This window comes from Gadus macrocephalus, chromosome 20 (assembly GCF_031168955.1).
Source record: "Gadus macrocephalus chromosome 20, ASM3116895v1".
In the NCBI taxonomy this organism is placed as follows: Eukaryota; Metazoa; Chordata; class Actinopteri; order Gadiformes; family Gadidae; genus Gadus; species Gadus macrocephalus.
This window is the reverse complement of record NC_082401.1, coordinates 7,874,734-7,897,948: the sequence shown is the minus strand read 5'-3', so window position 1 is coordinate 7,897,948 and position 23,215 is coordinate 7,874,734. Positions and strand designations below refer to the sequence as shown.

Sequence of the window (23,215 nt, the reverse complement as noted above, 5' to 3'; positions counted from 1 at the left end):
CCTATATGTTGGGAACCTATGCTAGGTAGGAGGCCGCTATGATGTGGGATTGAGCGGGCCAATTGTCATAGCAGAACTATAGGGGGGAGGGCGCGGAGCCTGGGCCGGAAAACCAGCACCCTGCAAGAGTTACGCCTCGTCTTCTGTTTGATAACAGAGACATTTGACAGAATAAAACTCATTTGCGCAAGTGGATGAGGCTCTCAGAAGGGGATTTTAGCAAGTGTATTTCAACACTGACCATTGGATACCTTTACAGACACTTTTAAACTGCTGGCCATGTTTGTGTGCTTAAAGCTCCCCACCTCCAGCAACAAGATAGGTCGAAAGAAGCGAAAGAAATTGAAACACTAGTTCTCCCAGCTTTCAGCTAGTCATTTGAGCCAGCCATCAGTCATATTAATCGAGAGTCCGATTTTTTGGACGAGGAGGCAGGTGACACACAGATTGTACCCCAACCACCTCACTTCCTCCAGAAGACAGAGGTGATATTTCTGGATGTGAAAGTGCACTGAGCCGAATATAAAGAAAGAACACCAGCCCCTCAGCTGATAAGCAGTCCATAAGGTAAATGATTCTGATAAATCAGTATGACACAATTATTAGTTTTTGTGGAAATCAAACACGCATCATACAACTCCTCCAATAACTGTAGTGTAGACCATGTTTATTTTTATTGCAACACTACACAAAATCCCAGACAATCCGCACACGCACACTCACACACACACACACACACAGACAGACAGACACACATTTATAGAACTGCGACTATGAATACATTAAGAAAAGAAAGTCATCAAGGTGAAAAAAATACTTTTATCGGTGTGTGACTTATCCCACTTTTAACGAAAATTGATTTTCCATGTTAACAAAGGCGTCAAGCTGGTCAGAACTGAATTTCTGAATTTCCACTCCTTGAACATGTTCCCCGAGAGACCGTAGCCTCACAAGCAAGCAAAACAGCAGGCCCGCCTGTATTATTGATAAAAAACATTACCTCCATTCATTTCACATTTGTTAAAGGGTCTGGAAGAGACGGTTCTGGTTCAAGTATTGACAGTTCTCGGCATCGCCCCCAACAATGAATGGGGACACATTGGAAAAGGCTTATTTTTTCCTTTGAAGTCAACTGAATGGATTTGTAATTAGTCAGTCTTGCATTTAAAAGTAGCTGGGGGAAACCACACACGAGAGAGGGGGCTGATATGGGTTAAAACAACCTTTTAGTGCAGATGGACAATGTGTTCAAAACTGTCGTATTGATGTAAAAACTTGGCCACTAGAACACAGTGTGGACTCGGTCAAGACGCCTTAGCATAACAAGTTCTCACACAGAGGTCGACAGCACACCTCGGTACACACAGTATTATTTGCTCACGAGTCTCGGGAAACATTGAAAGCCTACTCCTGCATCCCCCCCCCCCCCCCCCCCCCAGCCGAGCTCGAGTGAGTTCTCTAGTGTGTTGATTCTGAGAGCAAACAATATGAATCGGATCTATGATCACGTCTGGGTTAAAACGCATGGCTGACTCCTCAGCAGAACAAGTCACCTAATGTTGACGCATCGGTAATTCTGCGCTGCAGCTTTTCTACTGCATGTACCTATTGTATGCTGGAGGTGAGACAGGAATTGATCTGCGGAAGGATTCATTTTTTTAATGAATAATGGAAAGGATGCATGAGAAAATGTTGGCGTGTTCCTACTTTGGGTTTTATATTAAATAAACAATGGAAGCAAGCTGTATGATTAATATAGGTGGCATTCTCCACCCCCCCCCCCCTCCCATTGCCCTGAATGAAAAACTGCATGAATTCATAATGTCATCTGCGCCAGACACCATTGACCGTGTTGAACACTTGGTTGATTTGTCATCAGGGGGATCACTGACCTCAATAACCCAGCCACCATGAACATAATTATGTAGTTAAATAATAATTAGGCAATAATCTCTGAAATAATTATTGTTGCAACAGCTGGCAAAGGTCATGAGGCTAAACAGCATGGAGTAAACCCTGTACACTCCTTCATTTTTTTAATTCATTAAAGTAAACGTTGGCCTGAGTTGGCACAGCTAGGGCTTGGACTGAAATGGGATACTACAAAGTTGCTACACAGGACTACAATCTCCAAACACACAAGCAGTTCTTCGGGGCGGGGGGGGGGGGGGGGAGATTGAAGGATAGAAGGCAATAGTGTTGAGGGTTATGGCATCCAAGCCAAAAAGTAGTAGTAGGTTAGATTCCCGAAGCGCCCATAGCTGTTGTAGGTTATTTCACAGTAAGGAAATAAGCTCAAACAGAGGTGAAGCGGGGGAGGAGGTGGGCTGAATTCCTTCAATATGATGCGAGTGACAGATGTACTTAAGACGACTACTCCCACATCACTTCCGCTACAGCTGGTTCTACTAAGTGTATGATCATCGCGTGTTCTTATTCACTTGGCGACTGCATGATTGCGTGTGAATAAAGGTTGCACAACAAATCTATTGTAGCATGAGAAAAATATATCAATTAGTAATGTTTTCATGCAAGGACAGACTGTATGATCTATTTTAGAACTTGATAGTCATGGTATATGAAACCATATCATCTTTTTTTATATAGGCCTACACCAGTTTGATGAATATGACAATTATTCAAATGTGTAGCACAGCGACACATGAAGTATTACATACTGAAGCAAAGGAGTCAAAGGATTATGCCTGCAATAAAGAAAAAAAAGAAAAGCTTTTAGCTAAATTGAAATTTGCATGAACAACGTGGGGCTTGAGTAATGTGTGCATACCTACATGTGGGTTATTAACCAAGTCAAAGTGTTTTCAGTGATCACGGAAAAAGCCCAGATGACCAAAAATATCAGTACAGGTTTGACTTTTTCACTCAAGTCACTGGAGTCAGCACGTTGCCAAGGTGGGGAGAGGGGCTATCCACTGGGATAAGGTTATCAAGATAAATGGAAATCTGCCATTTGTATTAAAATAGCATCTCCTGGGCAAAGAGCCAGAAGTTCATTATGTTTACAATGGGTTGAATCTATTTGGGGATAAGTGACCTTCTAAATATTTTGAAATGTGGAAGTTTAACATTTAGAAAAGGATTGTTAGCATAAAATGCATTAAACAAATGCTGCCCCCCTGATCCCTCTCTCTGTCTTAAAATGGTGTCTAGTTTGGTTCATATTTTTAATTTTACGCAAAGAATTCTTTATTTTCCTCATATGATATAAAGAAAAGCATTACACTGAAGATTACAACATCCCGGATTAGCGAAAAATGCTTATCTAAATGATCCATATATTTAAGGACAAGTACAGTTATGGTTTGCCTTGAGTTATTGTTTGAGTTGGGTCTTACAAGTGGAATATGTAGAGCACTCCCTTATAACAAGTGATAAATACAAGAGTGAATGGATAGCGCAGGGGAAAACACGTCAATCAACTGAACAAGATGTTCAAGAACACACAGACAAACACACACACACACACACACCTCGCTAATTGCGCCAAAAGGTCGGGACTTAGCTCAAAAGGTTATTCTTCAAACTTCAACTTAACATGGAACTCCACTCCCAGACAGTGTTAAGTTTCTAAAGTTCACCGTGTGGGCTGGACAACTCAAACATCCCTGCGTATCTCCCCAGTGCCCTCAGTCAGAGGGAACCCAGGGAAAGGAGATAGCCTGGGGGCTTACTAAGCAGACGCTACACGCACACACACGCACACCACTAGGGCACCTCTGGAAGGTCTTGATTTAGTGGTTTGTCTCTGGGGTCGGGATCCACGACTAGTTCTACAAAGCTTGAAAAGAAGAGCCGACTAGACTATGAATAAAATAATAAAGGCATTGCAGAAAAGCTGAGTATAAATCAACCCAACTCCGATGAAGAAATATAAATAAATATGTGTATCTTTGGCTCAAAGATTGCAGTTTGTGGACTAGCACAAGCACAAGAAGGGGTCAAGGTGACACCGCTCAGAATTATTCTGTCGGGTCCCTCATCGCACACAAGTGCATTCATCACACTCCCGATAACCTTGACATGGTCACTTCTAAACGACACGTCAGATTGCGACAAAAACACAACAGAAAATATATGGTAAATATATCTGCCCTTGTCAATCCGAAACATATTCTATACTGTTATAAGCTATTTTACCAGTGATCAGTGGTTTGAACACGAAGATGGATTCAAACCCCTTTTCTATTATTGAATGTGTTGTGAATCACTTTTTTTTCTTTTTTTCTCGAATTGTTCATTACCATGAGCGGAACAAATGAGTTTAAATAATAGTAATAACGTAGAAAGATTCAATTATATCACATCAGTGTGTATTTTTCTTCAATGTTTGTGTGTACATGTTCAGCCTCCAACTTCAGGGGTGATTGGCACAGACTGGATCAATACTGAATCGCAAAGCCACATTAGATTAGCTTTTTCCCATGTGAACCACTACATTTAATAGTGGCTGGGCAAGGATCAGCAGAAATTACTGCAATTGATTGAACAACTTTTGAACGCTTATTCCTACAACCACATAGAATTGTAATAACAATGTAATGTTCCTTTATTGAGAAATGTATAATACAATTCATAAAAATGCAGAATGTGTTGTTTCTATGAATTAAAATGCCACGAGCTATTCGATTAACCACCCTTCTTGAGCAGTTTTCAACACCCTTCAAAACGGTATGAATTATTCCACCTCGTCGCACAAGGAGTAGCTTTACTGCTGATGTTGGCATCCATTTATACAGTAAAAAGGTGCTAGAAAAGGCCAAAATGACTTTTCTCAAGCCAACTTTATACTAAACCTCCTGCAACACTTGAAAAAAACTATACGTTTCATTCTCCCTGTCGGGTTGAGATTAATACACCTCATTTGGCCACAGAGAAAGCAATGGATAAATTACAAAATAAGAAGTTAGGGAACTTTCGGTACAGGGTGTCCCTAGAACAGCCCAATGGCTGCCCATGCAGGTCACCGCACATCACTCATTGGTTATCATCCCTGACACCGGGCAATAGACGTCGCCGTAAGGCATTCATCTCCACATCCATGGACAAGGACTAGGTCAAAAACACCCCTCTTCAACCAAGTTGAAGCTTGATGTGCTCATTCTTCAACTATAACTTTAATTTGGTTTGAATGTGCATCGTGTTTATTTAGTCGCAAAGCGCCCTAGGTTTTTAGTCTAACAAAAAACATTATTTCTCGTGAATATAAGGTGTCCTTTTTAGTTAACCTTGAGCTACAAAGCGATTAGACTTAATTGCATATTTCTTTAATCAGTCTTAATCAGCCAGTTTGATTAGCAACTGCCTTGTTCCCTAGCTTCAGAGTGAATAAGTTATGGTTCCTTGCCAAATTGTGAGTACTTTACTATTCTCAGAAATGCTATGTGGCTAGGTAAGTGTAGGACGGGACGCTGTGTCTTTTTAACTAAATTGAACGCAGCCTTAGCAGGAGCATAAGCATTCTGTGTTTACACAGAACAGCACATGCTGTCTCAGTCTCTAGGTCTGTGAGCATGCGCATTGGTGTGTAAATGCAGAATCCAAACTTTATGCTTTATTTGTTTGTGGCCAATATTGTAGAAAACTACTTAGCCAGGGCAATTTGTGTGTGCTTACCTGGGTTGGAAAAAATAAAGAGACAGCTCTGGGAGCTGCTAAACACTTTTTTGGATTATAATGGTTATCAACTGATGGTCATCTACCCAATTTTGGAACGTTTCTACACAGCGAGAGGAGTCGAGTTGAACAAAAATGATATACATCTGCACAAACATCTCACGACTGATATACATCTGCACTAGAGATGTCCGATATTATCGGCCCACCGATATTATCGGCCCGATATTAGCATAAAAATGTAATATCGGTCAATATCGGTATCGGATTTTTTTTGCCTTAAAACCGATCAATTATTATTTATTTTTTTTGTTTTTTATATTTCTAGCTCAAATACATGTTTTCAAAATTGTGCAGTACAGTGCACATTGTAATTGACTCATATTTGTGCATTTATTCAATTAAGGTTATTGAGTTTTAGTTAAAGAAACATACTGCTATGTTGCACATAGTTGTTCAGGTACAATGTTTTATCATTTGTGAAGTCAAGTTTGCCCTATTTGTTGTGGGCATTGTCAAGATTATCTCAGGGAGAGTGTAATCCAAACTGTTGTCTGATACCATTAAAAATAAATAAATAAACATGGCACTTTTCCCTTAAATTAAGTTGAAGTATTTTTCTTATTTTGCACAGACAATGTTAACATTTGGAAAGCCTTGTTGCATTCAAGAATGCATCCAGTGGGGCATCACAATAACATTAAGCATGTTGTGTTAATTCCACAACAGGAGATATGTAATGTTACCTAAATTAGGTTTGAGGAAAAATAACCCAAATATCGACATCGGTATCGGCTGATATCGGAATCGAAAATTTAGAGTTGGACAATATCGCATATCGGATATCGGCAAAAAAGCCAATATCGGACATCCCTAATCTGCACAAAGAGAATGTCAAAAATTAACCTGGGATTTTAACATAAAATTTAAACCCTTGAAATGAAACTGAATTCTATGCAATAGACTTGACGTGCCCATTGCATTAGAATAAGGCAGCAGTTTTCAATGCAGACAGAAATAATGATTCTTTCAGCCTGACAGTAAGCACATCACAACCTAGGGCAGTGATTCTCGAAATCCGGGTAGTGAGAGGATTTAAAAACGATGCCTCCAAAAAGAATCTATTTTTTAAATAATAGCAAAAACAAATGTTATCTCATTAAATCCACCAGAAATAGGTTCTATGTCCCCGAAGTCCATACGGTCTCTGCTTAATGGATACAGTTTTCAAAATGCATTACCATAGTAACGCACCCGGGGTCTTATAGTGTTGCATCCCACCATGTGGGGGTGATACTGCTAACTTTCTTGTGCTAGGTGCCTGTGCTTTGTAGATGAAGAAACATAGAAGTGTGTGTGTGTGTGTGTGTGTGTGTGTGTCTTGTGCGTGCGTGTGTGTGCGCGTGTGCGTGTGTGTGTGTCTTGTGCGTGCGTGTGTGTGTGTGTAAGTAGGTCAGAGGGAACAAGGGGGTCGCTAGACCCTGCCGATTTGAAAGGGTCGCAACTCGCAAGCAACAGAGATCGAGCCCCAGGGAACACCATGTCAAGCAAGGCGAAACCCCTCTGCGGAACAGATGTTGTGCAGCCTCCGTCTCTGAAGCTCATCTGCGGTGTCCACATCAATCGTAAAAACGCAAGGTCTTGAAATAATAATAATGTTGACATTCTGGCAGAGCTTTTGTAACCAAAGTATCTCCCTAGCATTATTTAAGGGAAGCATACTAATGATGTGCTGAATATGGCATGGCACAATTGGTGGTTCAGAAGCTTAGCGCGCTGAGCTTGCACTGGATGTAGCCTTTTTTTGGGATGTTTCAGTGGCAGTGAGTGTGTGGGGGTGGGGGGGGGGGTTTGTTTTGCTGAAAGTCATCTACTTGAGGTAAGGGCATCTTGCTCAAGTATGATTATAGCTGGTAGTCGAAATCCACCTATTATATCCCGACCAAACTGAAGATGTGCAACTTGTTTCAAAAGGCGTTCTTAATGAAGGAAGACCGATAAGACCAGCTGAAGAGTGCAGCATGTTGAACCCCGAACCTGGACGTATTTTAATGATCACCGTTCCAATCATAAAGTGCTACGATGTGTCAGCTAGCGGGGAGGGTGGAAGAAAAATGAGAAGCGGTTAAGGTATTAACAGTACTGCAGAATACGGGGAAGCCAGGTTGCGCTCGGTGTATGTTAGTGGGGGATGGATGGGTGGGTGATGGGGACTTGGTGCTGGAAGAAGGTGTAAGGAGCAGATCAAATTGATTAGCATCCATCGGGGGCCAAAAGGAGGAGAAAGAAAGAAAGAGAGGGCAAAAGAGAAAAATAAAGAGAGACAACCAAGATAAATGGGGAAGGGCAGAGAGAGTCTACCAAGGCAAATGAGAGTCCTGAGGGTTCCTTGGTGAAGCTAATGGCACATGTCAGGAAACCAGTTAGCAGAGATGGAGTTGGTAGAGATCTAGGGAAACATGGTGGATGCAGCTGTTGCTACGAGGAGTTCCAGCAGACACATGAAATAGCATCATGTCAAATAAAGCAGCGCTACTCAAGAACGTAGCAGAGTTGTACATGTACAACTCTGCTACATCACTGTGGTCTGTGGACTCGTCCCCAGCCAGCAACATCACCTCTGCTTATTTTTTAACGTCATCATCTCAAGGCAACTGGCATGCAGTCTTTCACTTTTCCAGAATCTTTGAAGAGTTCCAACTATCCATGCCGCACAGAGAGGTATGCATTGGTACACGGTATGGTACTCTGATGTTGTGAATAGCACCGGGCCATTACAGCGACCCTCTGTTGGTGATGCAGAGAGACGAGCATCCGAACACATCAGGTATGTTCCATTAAGGTTGGAGTGATATGTGATGCCGTCTTCTCAGATTGGGTTACTGCGGTAGCCGCCTAGTTGCAGATCATAAACATAGGCTTTGGTCCCACATTACTAAATAGCCATTTCATAGTCCAAACACCTCGTTGGTGTCTACCTTTTTCCTTTTCAATGTGCCGAACGATATTTTAGATATCAAAGTTCTTTGCCATAGCAGAGAAAGATTTCGGCGCTCGCACAGAAAGCCTGCAGGGTAATGGGCAGGTCGTCAGCGCAGGTCAAAGCAGGTCAGTTTCCTATTGAGATAATTAAACTGTCGCTCAATCTTACAGAGAAACCGCCTTTTTTTTGGTGAAAATTGCCTCGGATTGGACATATTCTAATATATAACCTGGGGCCCAGATCAAAATGATTTGCAGGCCACCTGTTGAATGGACCTTGCATATGTCCACCTGCAACAGTCATTTTGGCTTTCTATTAAGGGCACACACACCGTTCCAAAGTGACTTAGTGAATTTGGATACAGGTCATTACGGTGCAGATAGGGGTAAGTGTATCTAGCACTAGGATGCCTACAGGCACATACTACATTTTTTCCCCTTTGAGATCAATTTTCCACCTGTGTATAACCTTCTTGTTTTTGTGTATCTATGCGTTATGGACAGGCCCTGTTATTAATGCCAATCTCTGCAACACTCCGGTGGTTGTTGTTATGGTCCAGTGCACATGTGAATTTGTACAGGTAAACATTCAAAAATAGTCTGACAGTCATTTAATGGCGTCCTCAACAAGGGCATGTCACTGCAAGGATATTCATACGATCCCATCGCGGTTGAGCTTGGGTGAATAAGGAAGGCACTCAATTTAAATAATGATTTCCACAAAGTGCTATTCCCCCTCTTTTCCTCCATTCTGTTTATGGCCATCGACAGACCAAATGTGTTGAATTATGTTATATTATAAAAATGACAGGCAGAGATAATAGAAATGTGCAAGAGAGGTAGAGAGAGAGAGAGGCAGCGATAGAGCGAGAGACAAATGGAGAGAATAGAAAGCGACCGAACTGAAGCGTAGACCTACTTAATCTGTGGAAAGCTGGGGTTGAGTGGGATATAATTCAGTAGCTATTTTCTTCTATAATTCCTCTCTTGGGGATAGGTATCCTGGCAGGCATGGCATTGTGCCACGGAGAGGGTGTCAGGGCCAGGCATCATCCAGACACAGTGGAGCAGGAGAACTCCTCTGTGACTAAGGCTGAATACCTAGCCTCCAGCAGAGACATAATCCATGGCTCTGGCTTTACCTCAGAGCTTTACCACAGAGACATGCTCCATGGCTGTACCTCAGCCCCTAGCACAGAGACATGCTCTTGCTGTACCTCAGCGACTAGCACAAAGACATGCTCCATGGCTCTACCTCAGCCCCTAGCAGAGAGACATGCTACATGGCTGTACCTCAGCCCCTAGCAGAGAGACATGCTACATCACTGTACCTCAGCCCCTAGCAGAGAGACATGCTACATCACTGTACCTCAGCCCCTAGCAGAGAGACATGCTACATCACTGTACCTCAGTGCCTAGCAGAGAGACATGCTACATCACTGTACCTCAGCCCCTAGCAGAGAGACATGCTACATGGCTGTACCTCAGCCCCTAGCAGAGAGACATGCTACATCACTGTACCTCAGTGCCTAGCACAGAGACATGCTCCATGGCTGTACCTCAGTGCCTAGCACAGAGACATGCGCCAAGGAAGGCTGTACCTCAGCCCCTAGCAGAGACGGCTCAGACCTTCCTCTTAGCTGGACCGACCTGTATAATATGCACAGTGACACATGTCATCTTTCTAGAACATATTGGCATGAATAAGTGAAACATTATGAATAAATTACGGAAACCGATTTTATTAATATAGACTTCCAATAGCAACAAATATTTTCTTTACTAGACTAGACATCAATCACTGCAATATTTTTTCTCGATAGGCAAATCACCATTGTATAATAGCTTGGCTATACAAAACAATGACATTCAATTATTAAATGGAGCTGCATGTTCTAGCGGTGTTTGCAAAACGCTTCAGGGTTTGAAACCTTAAGTCAGCAGTCTCCCTGTAAACATAATTGAGTAAGATGCCTCAATTCCTACCTACTCAATAATGTCAAATGGTGTTAATGGTAATGATAGTGGTAAACATTCAAATATATAATATAGACCGGTTTCTAGGCAACAACACAGCAGATAGGCACGCACAACCAGGGTGCAGAAAGCATCAGCAACTGATGGACAACCGTCAAATAATCAACAACATTTGTTGTGCCGTTAACTTGCTAATCACAAAAGGCAGGGATAGAAACATTATACATATCAAGGGGTTCACCATCTTTATTAAAAACAAGATGGTATTGGATCTAAGTCTTTAAGAGGGCAGAAAGGAGTCGTTATACAATGTTATTTTATGCCGGTACATTCTCTATAATAGATACATGCGTCCATCGAATACACGTTGGCTATAATATCCTGTATTGGGCTAAACAACAGTTGGCCATTTGAACCTTGGATATCGGATATCCATTATTTTTTAGGAATAACATAAGGATACGGGAATGTTTACCCATTAATGCGAGTTACGTTTTAACTGTAATCTGTGCAGAAGGCTTCAGATGTAAGTGACGTCATCTGCCAAATCTTTCCATCTACCCAGCCCCTCCCATAAAGCTTATTAAAGTGCATTGATACATTTTATCATCAAAATAACTAGGAGGATTGATGCCCATATCGCTCATATACGCACAACAAGTCTACTATGAAGGGGTTGGGCTGTGACCGGAATAGGGGGGACTGCATTCAACATCTAATGTTCAATGCTCAACAAAGTGTGACATTGTTCTGTTGTCCAAACATGTAATCTAAAAGAGGTATTATGTGTCCATCGATCTGCCAAAAATATAAATATGAAGCATTGGAGTCCTGAATTGAAAATTAAAATACCTAGGCTGACCAAATGAACGAATATCTGAATGTTCTCTCAAGTTGTAAAACACAGCATTACAATTTTTTTGTGTGTTGACATAATGAGAGTTAATACACAATTTAGCTACCGGTATATACTGTAAGTGTTTTTATGATCGTGGCTAAAAAGCCTTAACAAAACTGTAATAAAATCGAGCAACTACAGTTGCATCGATACTTTAGTACAGGCTCGGTTTGCAAATCATAACCAATTTAGTTGCATGGGTACAACACATTAATGTTGTCCATGGTAACTATAGATGCCCCGCAGGGCGCATCAACGCCTCTTAATTAAACACTGCTTGTTCTGCGCAGAGACCCCCCCTGCTGTGTTAGTAACTGAACAGGCCGTAAAGAGTGACCAATTAAGAGAGTTTAAAATGGAGACAATCACAAGGGGACACAGGGAACAGAGTTTAGACGGTTGGGACTTTAGTGTTGAAAACAATGCTCCTATTGTATGGAGGCAAATAACTTACATATGGTATTGAAGAGATGTAAACACCATTGAATTAATAACATTGAAATATTTTATTTTGAAAACAAGGCCATCTGAATGTGTATATGGCACTTCAAGTTGTTAAATTCAAATATAATTTTTTCAATGTTCACTAATTCAGATACAAAAATGTAAGTTCCAGATATTGGAAATACAATATTCATTACTTCATATTCAAGTGGTCAAAATACAGTCCAGAAAATTCGAGCCATTGAAATTCAAACAGAAGTAGCGGGGCATGCCAAGGACAGGCAAAAGCAATCGAGACGGAATCGAAAGGCAAACCAGAAAGTCGACCGAATACCTGCCTGCTAGATTTTAAATGTAATTAGTCACAGTTCACAATGGGTCCCTGAGAAGAACTAAAGCTAGGGAAAGATTGAAGATAGGTGGTTGGATTTTATGTAGGCTATTCGAAGATAAAACCAATTGCCTGTTTCCAGACTATTTATATTCTCTTTAGATATGCTTTTAATGTATACACACTCCATACACTTAAGTTGTTCTGCTCCTTCATGAAAACATGTTTGGGTTTGTTTGGGCAGAATGTGATGATGCAAAATTATGTGGATGATGATGATGATGATGATGATGATGATGATGATGATGATGATGATGATGATGATGATGATGATGATGATGATGATGATGATGATGATGACGATGATGATAATGATGATAATATCAACATCCAATTAAAATATATATATTTTTGTTTTTGTGTTAATGAAGCAGTTTGCTGTTGATCATTAAATGCGGCATTTTGCAGAGATGGCATTAGATGGAGCAGCTCCAGTCAAGGTCAGATGTGTGCTGGAACGAAGCCCACGGGAGGGCAGTGACTCACTGGAGCTCAGAGCTCATCAGCACATGACAAATCCTTGCACTGGGAGGATGAAGTTGTCATGCCAATTTAGAACCGTTCAAAACTTCACATGTTTACAGGTCAAAACTTTGAATTGCTCGGATAAATAACAATTTCAAAGATTGTTTTTATTATTTATCAGAAGCCATTATCCAAAGCAAACATATATTATTTTCATACATGTCATTAAGAAGCAGATAGGGGTTAGGGCTTTTGGAGGAAGGATGCTTAGGGGTACACTTAACCTTCTGCTAGTGGGGCAAAAAACATTACCACTGGCCTTCACTTTCCTGTCCCTGGTAGACATGAAACAGTAAATGATTGTTGATTTATTCTATTCCGAACATTAACTAACCCTAACTCCCAAATTTTACCAACAACACCACTAGTTCCAAAATAATTACCGGTACATTCATGCCCATAATGGTCCACCAAAATAATTCTAATTTATCTAGAAATGGTAATTAACAACTCAGAGAATACGACTTCCAGGCGGATGGGGCAAAGAAAAACACAAAAGAACAACTAATGAATTATCTACTCCACAGAGCATGCATTTCAGAATGCAGTGTTGGCCAAAAAAGAGCAACAACACATAAACGTTTGAGGCCTGCTACACAGAGATATGCCGTCACACCGGGCATTAAGGAAGTGTGGGGGGGGGGGGGGGGGGAATCCAGCATTTCCCTGAAGCGCCTATGAAAGCCACAAAGCAGATAACTCACACCACTTCATTACCAGAAGATGGACAATGCCGTCAAAGTTGTCATTAGAGGTTGATAAATTATAATGTTTAATGCGACTTCCCATTAAAGTCAATTTTACGAATCCATAAACAAAGGATCCCTTATAGCTGCCCAGTTTTCACCGGCTAGTTTTCTTCGAACACACGTGTGGAAGTTGCTATTTCCATTTAGCCATGCTCCATAACGTCTCCTCATGAAGTGAAGGAGGGCAACGGGGGCCGGATCAGTCAAGCAGAGCTCACAGAAGTAGTGCAGGATGTTTTGCGAAGACTCCTATGGACCCAAGGCAGACTCCCTCACAGTTTGACAAGACAGATGTGCACCCTTCCCCCCTGCAGTTGGCGGGGATGATTAATCCATTTCTGTGTCAGTAAATCAGGAGACATACAGACGAAAAGAAGGCAAGACATGAAAGGGCAGAAAACAACAAAGTTTTACGTTTTCAGATGAACAGAGGTTTGGCTGAGACAAATTGACAGCAATAATTTGCTCGGTTCTCTCAGCGAAGAGTTAGTGTTGCAGAGCAACCGGATTTAACGGGTTATTCTGTCAAATTGTGACACAATTGCTCGTCCCCTTTGGTCTGAGTGACCAAAGTGTTTTTTTCAGTAGTTTTGTCTTGGGGGGGGGAAGTCATTTGAAACTTTCATGACATGCTGGATCACTTCTTCTGTTGGATCCTGGAGGAGCAAGCTCATGATGGGGCAACAGAGGGGTTGGCGGAATTCTGAGATTGCGAAAAATCTAATTATATAATAGATGATACTAAAAATAATCGATGGATTAATCAACTATGAAAATTTGCAGCCCTAGTGAAACCCAAAACAAAACTGAATGATCAAACTCAGTTATAACCAAAAATGTGCAAGGCCATGGAAGATTTGTCTCCAATGTTTTTCCCAAAGCAGAAGAAACTATTCTCTTTCCCAAACATAGTGTCTCGGTAGAGAATGTGAGACAGGGGAGGGCATGGATTTCCTGGAATCCGGACCTGCTAGATCTGGACCATGTATGTCTCTGCAATGCACTTAATATAGGAACCATTACTATCAAGCTCTCTACAGCGAAGACAAGTTAACTCTGAAATTCCACGTTTCTTGTCCCGTTTTCACTCGTCTTGTACAATAGGTGAGAGGAGCATTTATCAAGGAATTACACTGTGCAAACACAATCTCATTAATCAATGTGAATAAGCCGGTAGGGTGAGGAGGATAATGTTATTAATATTGGACCAGGTTCTGCACGGCCATGACACTACTAAGAACCCTGAGGTCAAAGGTTGATTATCAGACAATAGAGAATGACCGAAACGTATGCCTACATCAGTGTCAACATCGGTCCGATCTTATTAAAATACAGACAGTTAGACATAATGACAGACAGTTAGACATAATGACAGACAGACAGACAGACAGACAGTTAGACAGACAGACAGTTAGACAGACAGACATAATGACGGACGGACATAATGACAGACAGACAGACATAATGACAGACAGACAGACAGACAGACAGACAGACAGACAGACAGACAGACAGACAGACAGACAGACAGACAGACAGACAGACAGACAGACAGACAGAGACAGACAGACACAGACAGAAAATGGTGCACAAAACGGCAAGCAACATGCCCGATTTTTTGGCACAATAATCAGTAAGTTCAGTATTGTGGGTTAATTGAAGGTCTTGTTTTCTTGTCTTTTGAGGGCCTTTGAAGCCCCTTGAGACTGCATCTGTGATAAAAGTGCTCTTAACCAACAATCAGGCTCATTTCTTTTACCATTGCAAAATGGAACAAGACGAAAAATAGACATCATTTAAAAGACAAAGGCAAAAAGGCAATGAACATGATACCTGCTGATTTTTTGACCACCCTGGATGAATGAATTATGAATAACTGTACTCTAAGATGTATTTACTACATTACAGACACATACAATGGTTGCTACAGTGGTAGATGCACTATACTATCATTTACTTAAGATTAGAGGTACATTTAAAGCTGCTGTCCTCAAAAAATATTCCAACAGCATTTCTCTCACAAATGGATGACAGTTGGCTATAATTTCTAACAAATTACACTCAATAATAGTTCTTAAAAGGTTACAAGCACCTTTTCGTATTCCAGATAAAGTGGTTACTTAGGAGATTCATGAGCCAAAAGCAGGTGTGTGTGTGTGTGTGTGTGTGTGTGTGTGTGTGTGTGTGTGTGTGTGTGTGTGTGTGTGTGTGTGTGTGTGTGTGTGTGTGTGTGTGTGTGTGTGTGTGTGTGTGTGTGTATTTGTATTTGTCACAAACAAATAGAGGGCTACATAAGGCTCTACTAATTTAATTGTGACCACTAGAGGGCAGACAATTTGTCAAACTAATGATCATATTGAGCTCATGATCCAATATTGCTAAATGAGAGAAGGAACCCATGGGACAATTTTGTCATTTCATTTAAAAGGGTGTTTCTCACCTTGGGTCTTAGTTATTTTATAGCCAGTTTATGAAATCTCCAAATAGCTTAAGGCATTTTCAGAAAACCAATGGACCTGCTCTTGCGTCTCTAATCAAAATCCTGATTATTTTGTTTCTCCTGGGGTAAGGAACAAATTCATTGTAACTGAATAGTTAAATCATAGTTCAAGTTTAGCACCTATTTAACAAACAAAAAGGGAAAATCGTCAAAACACAGACAAAGTCTCATGTAAAATAACCACTTTAAAATGTGGAATAACAAATCAAAGTTGGAAATTGTTGCACAAGGTAACCTTGAAATATACTCTGGATTAAATCAGTGTGTTTTCCCGGGGGAGGGGTACTGATGCAAGTCAATTTTACTGATGCAAGTCATTCTGTTGATAGTCTCATGCAGCCTGAGAGAAAAGGCTGAACGGTCCAGCACTAACAGGACAGAGGAGGGTCAGGTTTGGATGACCTTGAGTCCTGCCAAAATCTGGCCAATCTTTCATTAATACCTTGGAATTCTCTCTCGCTCCCTCTCTCTTATAATCTTAATAAAGCATTGCCATTGGTTGAGATGGAGCAAACAGCGCCAGTTTGTAATGAATGGAAACAAATATTGGTAGTGTCAGGTCCTGCGTGTCTGGTAGCCCTTGGTGTCCTTGTTCTGGGAGAAGGTTCCCACGCTGGTCTGGGCCCTGCCATCCAGAGAACCGGGCCAAGATGGACTATTTATCATGATGGGAGTTCTCATTAAAAAGATCTGCTGGCCCATTCCTCGTCCCTTTGGCAGATTTATTCACTTGTTCCCATTTGGTTTTTGGGGCTGATGCACCCAAGAACCACTACACAAAAGGTATTGGGAGATTTAAGTTTTTCTTGTAAAAGGTTCTCCTAAATGTCTTCTTCTTTGGATAGCAAAAGTTTTGAGTTTGAGCGCTTCGTAATCAAATGGTGTGTGGGTAAGTATACTATTGCTGCTTGTTTTTGGTTAGTGCTAAAGTTCCTCCTGGAATCTAGGCCAATTTACAATGCTAGCCTAACCAACCAATCATAATCCAATCCTTATTATTATCACTAATCTACAGTTAATGTGAGATCACATGCACTTGACGGCATTAACATTTTATTTCCAATAATTTAAATTGACTTGGGATAGACAGTGAACCATTGTTTTTATACTATGTTTTTTTTCTCCTTGTATTATGCAAGCCATTGGCAAGCCTGGTGGCTCTATAAAAGTGATTTATGCACATAATGGGCTGTACACAGGCGCCATTTTCAATTGTAACTTCAAAGCACTGAATTCAAAGGCTACATCTTAATAGTGGGCCGGTGCATTGTACATCGTTTTTTTATTGGACTATTACTAGCTTTTAGTCTGCGTGTGTGTGTCCCTCAATACTTGCGTTGAGACTCATATCATATGAACAACCGAATGGGCAAGTTGAAGGAACATAAAAACGTCTACAAATATATTATGGAATACCTGAACAGGAACAGGAAACAGTTTGAGAAATGCACAGTACCGGCAGTTATGCAACCACAGACTTGAGATGCCTTTATCCGTCGCTTGTTAAAGCTCAGTGATTCATTAAAATCTGTAATGATTAAGTGCAGAGAGGATCAATTCAATCAGAGATGAAGAAACCCCCCGAAGCTTTGACATTTGTTTGAGTGAGTCAACATCCCACCCCCGAAAGCCCAGGAAAAAAATAAATACAATGAACTTGACCAACTGCTAAGTTTTCGGTGTGATTACCGTATTCTTCTGCCATTTTGATAGGAATAAGATAGCATTAAGTATTTCTCTCCAACCTATCTACCTCCGTCCTACCACCTTCAAATATACAATGACTGCTGATTAAACATAGTTAATTGATGGATTTAAGAATTAGGTCAAAGTGGCATCAGCGTTTGTGACTGACTGACGACGCATTGCTGCAGGGCCAATGATGAACTTGTTGGAGAGAGTTGTGGTTGACAGTGAGGAATATGCGTATGGGTACTAGAGTAATGATGTTATCAGTCACGCTGGGATCTGGCGGCGACAGATGAAGTGCGTGTGGAGGGAGTAGTGAGTCGCTGGTTGATTCTGTTAAAGGTGTGGCGAGCATAGAATGCACGCGTTCACCACAGAGGGAATGAATGCATGAATTCAGAGAGCAAACGCGTTGATCAGAGTGTAAATGCATTGATTCATCAGCCCAGTGAACGCATGAAACAATCAGATAGTGAAAGCATGAATTCAGAGATTGAATGCATTAATTAGAGAGTGAATGAATGCATGGAGTCATCGGCACAGGGAATGCATGGATTCATCAAAGAGTGAATGCAAGAATGATTCAGATAGTGAGTGCATGAATTCAACAAAGAGTGAATGCATGAAGACTGTTTGAGAGTTCGAGAGGGGAATACATACATTCATCAAAGTGCAACGATTCGTCAGTGAATGCATGATTTAATCAAATAGCGGAGGCCTAAATAAATTCATTGGTTGGTCAAATAATTCAGAGTTAATGCTTCATCAGATAGATGCATGACAAATGAATGCAATCATTTCAACAGGAATGAGGTCATTTACCATTATATGAATGCATGAATTGATAGGAGTAAACTCATAGATCAATCTGATGCTGATACCTTGAATATAGTGTTGCTAAGATGATAATCAAAGTATTATTTGGAAAATAATGAAGCCCAAGTTCTACATGGTTGTCTTTTTTAGGTGTAGTGTTAACTTTGCAGTGCATTTATGCATTCAGGGAGGAAGGCTACAAAACCTACGATAGGTCAAGTTTGAGATACCAAAACACACTGTTGTTTTTTAACTGTAAAAATCCATCGACGTTTACCATTAGCAGTAAAGGTCATGACAAGCACCAACTTATCTCATTCAAAAAACATAACAGTAGTCAAACAAATTTTTCTTTAGCTTGTGGTTTGGAGAATGTCCACAAGTCATGTGATTGCAGAAACAGCACACTGCATTGGGCTGTAAGTGGATATCGCTCAACGATAAACCTCCATAATCTTGGGGCGAGGGGGTGGAGTTCTGCTGACATATAACTGATTCACATAACACATGGGGCCGTTTCAACCAGGAATCTCAGGAAAATTCTATACAATTAATATGCTGATGAAGGCTCAGGGCAAACTCCTGTTTTTGCTGATTCTGAAGAAAACAAGAGGCTTGCGTGGTGTATCCATAGAATACAGAATGATTATGGTCAGGTGACACATGTTTCCAAAGAAAATAATCCATCTACAGATGCAGGCCCACCATGAAGCAAAGTAGCCAATCAGAAAAATTATGTCACTTTAGTAATATAGTGAACTGTGAAATCTGTCCAATAATTTCTAACAATGCTTGAGATCTGTATCATCACAATGTCAGGAAATGCTCAAAAGTCTTGCTTCCTCGTCCAATAATAGACGCAGACATAGACCAAAGAAAAACAGGAACTCTGGACTTGCATCTTGACAATGCATTTGGACAATCACAGAACTCCCAAAGACCTCCGCACGTCACCGCATGTTTGTATAGCCTTTCATGACAAGCTCACACTGCACAGGACTTTTGACCCGTTTCGACGGGGTACTTTCATCCAGACGAATGTGTAGTGGCGTGAGGGAACCTCTCTGTATAAGAAAAGCAAAAGGATCTAGGTTGGGGGTCTATAATCTGCGCCGTTATCTGAGGAGCGACAACTTCTGCACAGTTCTCCGCACGACCTCACGTCTGTCGTCTCTGCGACACCTTCCTCTTCTTTCTCCCAATTCGTTTTCCTTTTTCTTTTACTGATTTTTTACTTAAGTGCGAGTAGAATTTGAGAAATCGGAATAATTTCAAGTTCCAGTTAGTTAGCAGACATTATGCGCTGCGTTTGCACAGAGGTTGCGGTTCCAATGAGCGGATCTTGTGGAAAAAACGTGTTTTTTTTCGATCTGGCATGTTAACCATACAGTAGAATACTGTTACTAGTCCGACAGCAGCGGTGTCTGCAAATCAGTCTTCAATCGGTCCAAAAGAGCATTAGGGTCTTCAATGTGGAGACTATTTCCCTCTCTCATAATGTAAAGTATAAGAACAGGCAAAGTGGAGGGGACAAGCTAGGCGAATATCTTCCAAATCCACCTTGCACTATCGAAGAACTCTTAAAAACTAATTTGCAAAACAAAGTTTCTCCTAGCATAATGACCACGATGCTACAAAAGTGCACTTGCACCAATGGAAAGGGAAAACATATTTCAGTGGAATTACACTCCGCACCTCGGTCGAGACTGAGAGAAAACGTCGCCCGTGGTGGGACCAGAGTGTGCGAAGCGACTACAACTAGACGCTCTCAAATAAATATCTCCTGAGAGTGGAGATCCAATTCACAAACGTAAAAGCCAAAAAAAGTGAATGTTTGCGCCTACCTTGGAGCAAGATGAAGCCCAAACTGTCCCGCTGGAGTAAAAAAATCGGTCCAGTCCAGTAAGCTCCACCACCACCACCACCACCAAGAAGGAGAAGAAACCACACACTCCTCTCCTCGGGCGCGCACACACACACACACACACATACACACGCTCCTCCTCACATCTCGCCGCGGCCGCTGCTATAAGTTTGGTGACGTCAGCGTGCTCCGGGTCGCCGAGCGAAATGCACACGTCCTCCATTGTATATACTGTGTGTGTGTGTGTGTGTGTGTGTGTGTGTGTGTGTGTGTGTGTGTGTGTGTGTGTGTGTGTGTGTGTGTGTGTGTGTGTGTGTGTGTAGTGTATCTTTAATATAGATCTATTTATAAGAGATACTGGAATTTTTATAATATCCCACATCTTACTTTTAATATAAATTGAGTATTTAATAGTGTAATATCTGATATATATATGTTGTATTGAACGTTTTATATTTTGACTTTCTTATTGTTCCCCTGCATTTTTGCTTCTCATGCCAATTTGTCTTTTCTTTATTGAATTGAATTGAATTGGTCACACAGTGCATGTGAGAAGCAGCTAAAGAAGAAGAAGGGAACAAAACTGAGCGAAAAAGGGGTAGGCCTACATATAGATCGAACACGCACTAGTATCGACAATGGAAAGGAAGGAGAATTAAGAAGTGTTTTGAAATCCATCAAACGGGCATGGTATAACCCACCCTATTTCATGGTAGACTAACATTTGACTTAAAGGATCAAATGGGATTTGTCAACTTCCTCCATTGGGCCCTAACTGGCCTCCCCCGTTTGATCAAGCTGGTCAAGAAACCCAATAGGCGTCAATGTACACTGTTCCATTCCTCCTATATCGTGGATGGGCCAGGACTCAGGAGCAGCTGGGCAACGTAGCAGTGGGTAGCTTGGCTACATATAAATTAAGAGGTTTAGTTTATTTGTTTCCTCAAAGCTAAAGTATCAAAATATGCAAATTATGCTCTAGTTTCAGTCGCCAACATTGTGTTTCAAAATTTTCTTCCACTGTGTGTGTTTGAGTTAAGTTGTGTGTGTGTGTGTGTGTGTGTGTGTGTGTGTGTGTGTGTGTGTGTGTGTGTGTGTGTGTGTGTGTGTGTGTGTGTGTGTGTGTGTGTGTGTGTGTGTGTGTGTTTCTGGATATGATGTAGGAAGGAAGGCCTATAAAACCCCATCTATCAAAAATTTGATTTTAAAATTGGCAAGGATGTATTCTACACCATTAAGAAGAAAAACAAAAAAATTGTTATTTGGCAGCAACTTAATTGCATCAAAACCACGATGATTATTTTTCTAAAATGACTTTATGTTTCAGTTTTTTCTACATAGCTTTTCCAGTTGGCTGTCAGTATGCTCCATGTTGTTATCCATAACATCCCTGTTCTGCTGTCAGATGTCCATCTCAGAGGAGACCAACATCCATTTGTTTTCATCTGGTGAAAATGAGGCCCCCACATCAGAACTCAGCTAAGACATAGGTAGACATAACCTTTCCTTCATCATCATCATCATCATAGTCATCCTCATCCTCACCATCATTTTCATCATCATCATCACCACCATCACAATCACAACAATCTTGCAGATCAGCAGATCTATGGTGAAATGAAAAACACAACACAGCACAAGCACACATATAGTAACAGGTGCGTTGCCAGGTTATTGCCTTCCATGCTTTTTAAAATCGCATTTCTCGCCCAACCCAAAACATTTCAGACGGAACAGATGAGGAGGAATAGGAGCCGTGAAAGGCTGTATAACCAATGTCTGAATACGGTTTGCTTACTCACTGTACTCATTCGTCAACAGTTTCCTTTCAATTTAAAAATACACCAATCATCTTTAGCTCTGTCTGTCTACTACGGACAGAAAAATGCATCAAACAGTGATTTAATTATTTCCAAGTAGGGGCGAGGCTTCTTATATAACCGGTACTGCAGACATTGGGGTCCAAACAAAGATTCTTTCTTTTTGTCCAGCCAAATCAAATTGTTCTATATCTGATCCGTCTCTCTCTCTGTCTATATCCGTCCTGAGACAGACATATGGACAAACAATCAGTCTGTCTGTCTTACAAATGGCTGTGTGTGTTTGTTTATATCCGGAGTCTGTGCATGGGCTCCCTGTTGTTCATAAAGTGTGATATATCCCGGATATATCCCACAGCTTACTAGCCCTGTGCAGATGCTATTTCTCACAGCTTCAAAGTGCATTCGGTTTTTTGTTTGTCAACTTGAAACAGCTACGCACCCGTTATTACTGAGATGTGTACATACAAGAATATCGAAATTGGGTCTACCTCGACCACGAAAGGATTGGTATCAAAACCATGAAGCGAAGTAACACCAACATTTAACAAGAAGTGAGAGTTGTTTGTTGCTTGGGATGGAAAATATTGTAAATCAAAAAGTGTTATGATTGCTTTGTGGTGCTCTATGCACACGCCAAGCATCCAGCCTCATCCGGTCGTAGGTCTATTAGTTAGAACGGCATGCCTCGCTAGCCTTGGGAGAAGATCCCATTCTCGCGAGTTCACATTCTGTTTCAATCTGCAGATCAGTCTTGATCCCGTTGAAAGCCTCTTCCAAAAATGAAGAGATGCTGTGGCCAATCATCGCTTGACTCAGGGAGTCTCGGTTCATGGCAAGCTAGGAGTTCTGCCAAATTAACAAAAGAATGCCGTTGCCCACGGAAAGTTTGGCCATCAAAATAGTTATTTTATAAGAGTAATATT

General features: G+C 41.1%; 1 protein-coding gene across 3 annotated transcripts in view; it reads right to left on the bottom strand.

The window, feature by feature from the left end:
* The window catches only part of LOC132448770 (PTB domain-containing engulfment adapter protein 1), a 65,938-nt gene extending 45,330 nt beyond the window's left edge, over positions 1 to 20,608 (bottom strand). For 2 of the 3 annotated variants that reach the window (XM_060040288.1, XM_060040293.1), the window contains exon 1: positions 20,450 to 20,608. The gene's annotated coding sequence lies outside the window, so the exon portion shown is untranslated. The remainder of the gene's footprint in view (positions 1 to 20,449) is intronic. The other variant, XM_060040291.1, reaches the window with a different exon arrangement.
* Positions 20,609 to 23,215: the final 2,607 nt, after the last annotated feature.